We start from the raw sequence: 6,112 nt of genomic DNA, 5'->3' as shown, positions 1-6,112 counted from the left end.
TCAACATGGGTTCACAAAGAGAAAGTCCTGTTTAACTAATTTGATATCCTTCTATGATAAGGTCACCTGCCTAGTGGATGAAGGAAAGGCAGTGGATGTAGTTTTTCTGGATTTTAGGAAGGCTTTCGATACTGTCCCTCACAGCATCCTTCTGGACAAGTTGTCCAACTGTGAAATGAGCAGGTACACAGTGTGCTGGGTGAAGGGCAGGTTGTAGTGAATGGGGCTACATCTGGCTGGCGACCAGTCACCAGCGGTGTTCCTCAGGGCTCAATTCTAGGGCCAGTTCTGTTTAATACATTTATCAACAATCTGGATGCAGGAGCTTAATGCACTATTAGCAAGCTTGCTGATGATACCTGTCGTGGTTTTAGCCCAGCCGGTAACAAAGGACCACGCAGCCGCTCGCTCACTCCTCCCGCCCAGCTCCGGTGGGATGGGGAGGAAAAATCAGAAAGGAGAAAAGAAAAAAAACCGGAACCTCGTGGGTTGAGATAAAGACAATTTACTGGGACAACACAAAAAGAGAAGTTACAACAACAACGGTGTAGCGTTTGCTACATATCAAGGTGCTGCGACTAGATCACTGGTCGGCCCGGACCAGGGAAAGAGACAGATAACACACACAGTGTGAGCGCCAACTTCCGCCTTTTATTGCGCAGTCAATTCCTTTTATACTAACAAGGGTAGGCGGGATTACAGACACATCATAAGGCTGCGACTAACCCTCCATCTTTCCGTGACATCGCGAGATCTTCCGAACGCCAAACCCTACATCTCCCCCTCCCTATGACTAGCTAGCTTCTATTGTTATGAACAGTTCTACGCAAAGAGATAACTGTGTAAAGTACTATGAGCATAAGCATATTTCTACAACTAAGTTGAAACACTGTCTCTTAAACACACGTAAATGTCCCATTTACCTTGCAGAGCAAGGAGCTCCTTTACAGAGAATTCACACAAGTGGTAAATGGAAAGTTAAGGCTGGGAAAGAATTACTTCTATTACTTTATAAAGTTTATCATTGGTATGCTGATGTTAAGGCTTACTGTCTGGGGCATCCAGATTCCCGGCTGTGAGCGATTCTGACTCTTCTGTTGACACTTGTTCGTACACAATGTTTTCAGCTCCGTCTCTGACAGCCGGATCCCATAAAGACACGTATTGATGGGCTCTGAGAAGGATGTCATCCGGATACACATCAGGCCCCCCAATTGGTTTTGCATCCACTGCCAGAAATTTGTAGCGGATACCCAAGGTGTCACAAGCCAGGAAAGGATGACAGCGATCTGTAAGGAAAAACACTCAAACACTACGAGGTTAGGGCAGGACGAATCATACGACTAGGGACCCATTTCAGTAGCCCTTCAGGCGTCTGTACACAGGCGTACCCTCGCCCGAGACAACGCAGCTCAAACGGCCCATCCCATTGGCGTGTCTGAGGGTCACGCACGCAGACCAACGGGTAGGGGCCTTTCTCTTCCGTGCTCGTAAAATGTCGTTGTGCCGCCGTCTCTTCCAGATCCCCTCGAACTGTCTGATTTAATGAAGTTAACGCAGTTAACAGAAGACGCTGTGTACGGAGAACAGGTGAGTTATCCCATAACCAGGAGGGCTCCACCTGCTCCCCCTCCCTAAGCCGATCGAGCAGGGTCTTTAAGGTTCGATGTGCTCGTTCTACAATGGCCTGGCCGGTGCTATTATAAGGGATGCCATGTTTACTTAACAAGCTGAACAAGGTAAAATTATTACAATAGCTAAAATCACAATAACTACAGTAATGCCCATAATTCTTTGAGCCAACCCATTACCCCTAATGACCCGAACCATGAGGACTATGAGGAAGATGAACCATCCATACATTCTTGTGCCATCTTGCTCCACGAACTCAGCCCAGCAATCGGTAGGTGCCAGATTTCCGTGGGCATCCGCACAGAGGCAACGATGGCCTCACTGTACACCAGCCCGATGCTCTTTGGAAAATCCCGGTATTTATACATTTGCAGAGGAACGGGTTTCAGCATACGTGGCCAGCGGGTGCCAAAATCCGCCTCGGTTGCAACCTATGACGCATGCGCTCGCTGGCCAGGCACGCTGCACGAGTCATAGCCATCTTGTCTATTGGTTCGTGGGCTTTATGATGCGGTTGCGGTGCACAGAGAACCTTGACCTGTTATGTTAGCCAAGGTGACCTATACATTAGTTTTTGACTGAGGTGGTATTCATATTGCCACACCATCTATGATGCTCCAGATGATGATGGTCGTGCAAATTCAACAGGAGTCCGTCGTGGGCCTGCATCTGTGGAAACACAATCAACCTCGTTCCCAGGTTATTAATTGAAATAGACCTTACCCCTAATGTTGGCTTTAGCTAACTTTTATGTTTACCCCACACTGTCTTCCCATAATCACACTATGTTTAATCAAATTATGCTTAACACACTTTTTACCTAAAGCAAGTTCTATATACAATAAGGCACGCTGTTCTAAAAACCTCTCTGAAGGACTCAATGTCCGCTAGTCCTCTAAAGTGTAATACTCTATTAGCCAGAATCTGTCGGATCAGTGGCTCCAGCACCCACCGGTGCCGTGCCAGTTGCCGTTGGGACAATTCTGGGTCCAGCATCAGTGCGAAGCCATGGCTTGATCCATTTGGCTGGGATCCAGCGAAGGCCTCGATCTGTAAGCAGACACATATACCCTCTCCCAGTAAGTTTTACTTCTGCGGGTCCGCACCATTGCCCGGACTCTGGGTCCTTATACATTACCCTGATTCCTGTACTTTGTTGCGTCCTTTCCGCCTGTAAAAGAGCATGATGCACTACCATTCGTGGGTCTTTGTGATCACCTGTCAATCTAAGATAATTTAGCACAAATAAGGCTTTGGCCAATCACTCCTCTGGGAGTAAGCCCTGGGTTCCCCCCTTTTGTCTTTGCAGCATGCTCTTTAAGGTTTGGTTGGCCCGTTCGAGAATAGCCTGTCCTGTGGGAAGATGTGGAATACCCGTACCATGGTGAATTCCCCACAAATTATAAAATCGAGCAAATCGTGTAGAACCATAGGCCGGGCCATTGTCCGTCTTAATTTCTTTAGGCACACCCAGCACTGCAAAAGAAGCATGAAGATGTCATTCAACATGTAAGGCCTTCTCTCCAGTTTGTACCGTGGCCCACATGGCAGCAGGATAGGTATCAATACACACAGGCACATAACGCTTTGCACCAAACCACATGACATGGGTGACATCCATTTGCCACAACTGCAATGGCAAAAGACCTCATGGGTTAACCCCACAGCCCAAGCCCAGCTCTTCCTTTTGACAATCGGGGCATGCTTTGACGATACCTTGGGCATCAGTGAGTGGTAAGTCAAATTGCTTTGCTAACATCCTAGCAGGTTGGTGCAAGAACGCATGTGATTGCCATGCTTGTTGAAAACGATTCCCTGGAGGAGGCTCCCATGCCGCTGCAACCAATTGGTCAGCTCTGTCATTTCCCGTTTCTCATCTGCACGTGCGGTCCTACCAAAGAATTCTACCAAAGGGGCCATATCGTCATTTGTGATACCGCAAAGATTCCGCACCCACTGGATATCTCCCACAAGCTTCTGGACATCATGCACCGTTGAAATTTCTGATGTTATTTGAACCTTCTGAGGTTTAACATTGCTAGCATCTATGTGCCACCCCAAATACTTCCAAGGTGCTGCCTTTTGCACCTTTTCAGGAGCAATTATTACTCCGCGATGGCTTAAGATGTCCTGCAATTGAGTTAAAATTTCATCCTGCGGCAAGTTCCTTCCCGCTATCAAAATGTCATCCATATAATGATAAATGATTAACTGAGGAAACTGCTTTCTTACAGGCTCTAATGCCCAGGCCACATACACCTGACACATCGTGGGGGAATTGCGCATTCCTTGCGGTAACACGACCCAATGGTATCTCTTATAGGGCTCTGCCTTATTAATCGATGGTACCGAAAAGGCGGACCGTTCAGCGTCATCTGGGTGCAAGGGAATGGTGAAAAAACAATCCTTTAGATGTATAATTAACAAATCCCATTCTTCTGGAAGCATAACTGGAGACGGCAAACCCAGCTGCAGGGCTCCCATAGTGTGCATCACTGCATTCACAGCTCTGAGATCATGTAACAGTCTCCATTTCCCAGTTTTCTTGGGAATGGTAAATATTGGTGTATTCCATGGACTAGTAGAAGGAACAACATGTCCCGCTCTCAATTGGTCCTCAACTAACTCTTGAATTTTTAGCAGCCTTTCAGAATGTAGTGGCTACTGATCAATCCAAACAGGCTCATCTGTTTTCCAGCTAATTTTCAGGACTGGCTGCCCCTCAGTGACCGCTCCTAAAAAGGATGGATCTAAAGTGGATCTAACTTTTGTCTCTATTAAGGCCTATCTACTATTATTTTCAAGCGTATTTTGTGTCAATTTTGCCACCAAGCAGGAGAGAGAAAAAAATAGAGGTCACAGTCAAATCAGAATAACTAAACATTCCTCAAGGAAGGAAAGAAGGTTGATGTGATAGAAGAAGCTGAAGGACTCCTTATAAGGGTCTTATGATATGCACAAAGTCTGAAGTAGAACTATGCTATGATTTCTGAAGCAAAAACTTCATGCAAATGTTGTATGATACAGAAACACATGGGTTAACATTCAAACCAAAGAAACAAAGTTTCAATCAAAGGATTTTTGCTTACTTGGAGAAATCTGTAGCCACAAAAATAAAAGAGGAGCAAAATGAGGCCATTTCAAGATCAGGCATGCTGGAAACTAGCCACTGATTCTATAGCAGTCATATAAGAACAAGGTCATCTTTTTTTTTTCTGAAAACAAAAGAAATTTTTTTTGTTCTAAAACAAAGAAATTCAGAGATACCAATTCTTTAGATTTATACATAAATGCCAAATGTGGCACTGTACATATTCAAATCCTTTTCATGTCACCAACTGTCGGGGGATGCAACGAGTCTACGGAATTCCTGACAGTTCGAGAACAGCGCGACCTTGAGCAGCTTGTAGTATATCCTTGAAGAGTCTGGAAAGATCCGAGAAGACCAGTACAAAAACAAGATAGTGATAAGAAGAACCGTCCTAACGAACTCACCAATCATGAATTGTTAGTTACTAACCAAACCAATCATATACTAACACATACTCTAAAGAAGGGTATAAAAAGCTGTGTTAGAACAATAAAGTAGCCATTTTGCATGATCTATTACTTGTCGTGTCCGTCTCTACTGTGACAAATGGTGACCCCGACGCGTCTGAGCGAACAGATCATCTAACGGGGATACATCTAGCACTAGCGAGAAATATACCAGCGGCGACGAGAGCTGTGGAGGAGCGTACAGGCAGCGAGACAAGCTGCGGAGACGGAGCCCGGTGAAGCTGAGAGCAGTGGAATCTGCCTGGTCCGGACCTGAGCCTAGACACCTAATAAGGTGAGCCACCGGGGACAAAACTGTTAGAATGGGGCAGGAATTAACAAAAGAAAAGGAGACGATTTTGTCTACCTGGAAAGCCCTATTAAAAAGAAAAGGGGTTAAAACCCCAGAACAAAGCCTGAAAAGGATTTTAATATGGTGTAAGATGCAAGGCTTTCAAGCCACAACAGTTACTGCATTCAGTGTGGGTGCATGGCAAGCAGTGGGATGGAAAATGTTAGGTGAGATCTCTAAAGGACAGAAAGAGCTGTGTAAGTTGGCGATCGTATGGTGTCTATTACGCGAGACCCTGAAGGAATGGAAAGCAGAATGTGATGCGAAAGATCAGCAAAAGAAAGATGAGGACTCAGAAAATATTAGCAATGAAAAAGTTTCTGCTCAAGTAACAACTGCGGCCGATGCTGCAGTATCAGCAGTTGCAGGCAGAAAACCCCTCACGGGCAAAATCAGATCATACCCTTATCCACCTCCTCCTCCTCCTCCGCCATTACATACCTTACTGGGCGATGAGGAGCCCTCCTCACCTACTGGTGCGGCAGCGGAAGGGGTGACTCCATCAGCCCCCCCCGAGGAGAAAAATGTGGTGATTAACACCGAGCCGGAAAGTGTGGGCTGTACTGAAATTGAGGGCCAAAAGGACAGTGA

Source organism: Haliaeetus albicilla, chromosome W (assembly GCF_947461875.1).
Source record: "Haliaeetus albicilla chromosome W, bHalAlb1.1, whole genome shotgun sequence".
Taxonomy (NCBI): Eukaryota; Metazoa; Chordata; class Aves; order Accipitriformes; family Accipitridae; genus Haliaeetus; species Haliaeetus albicilla.
The sequence above is the reverse complement of the archived record's forward strand: the minus strand, read 5'-3'. Positions refer to the sequence as shown.